Source organism: Limulus polyphemus, unplaced genomic scaffold (genome assembly GCF_000517525.1).
Source record: "Limulus polyphemus unplaced genomic scaffold, Limulus_polyphemus-2.1.2 Scaffold118137, whole genome shotgun sequence".
Lineage (NCBI taxonomy): Eukaryota > Metazoa > Arthropoda > Merostomata > Xiphosura > Limulidae > Limulus > Limulus polyphemus.
The window spans coordinates 1-535 of record NW_013783733.1 but is presented as its reverse complement, the minus strand read 5'-3'; the positions used below and the strand labels follow the sequence as shown (position 1 = coordinate 535).

The 535-nt window shown below is 34.2% G+C and overlaps 1 non-coding gene across 1 annotated transcript; it reads left to right on the top strand.

Annotated features, from left to right (window-relative positions):
* The first annotated feature begins 253 nt into the window (after positions 1-253).
* On the top strand, positions 254-326 carry Trnav-aac. Its single transcript has one exon. It is a non-coding gene; the product is annotated as a tRNA-Val (tRNA).
* Positions 327-535: the final 209 nt, after the last annotated feature.

Genomic DNA, 535 nt, shown 5'->3' with positions numbered 1-535 from the left:
ACCTAGTCACTAAGCATTAACCCCTAAGCTTACAATAATGATAGCTAATCCTTAAGTTGTAAAAAAGTTGAAGGAGTAATGACTATTGTATTTGTTGTACAACAAACATATACCAAGATCTATCCATGATAGGCAAAGTTTTTTTTTTTACACTACTATAAGGCTTTCAAATACCTTACATAAGTTGAAAGTTTCAAAAGTTACATTTGTATAGATTATGAAATTATGAGAATTAGACAAAAATAGCAAATAAGTGCTTGTGGTGTAGTGGCTATCACATCCGCCTAACACGCGGAAGGTCCCAGTTTCAAACCCTGGCAGGCACAAAGGAATTATTTTCTTAGGGGTTAGCACATTCAGCTGTCTGACACGTTTTTTTTTCTCTCTTATTTCTTGTTCAGTTAATGGCTTTCGCGTGTAGTTTTTATTTCAATATATAAAATTGATGAATGTATAAGCATAGTCTCTTTATGTATGTGTCAAAATATGGTAGAGCAGTTGTTGACATTGCCATCATAGACAGGTCGGCCTTCCT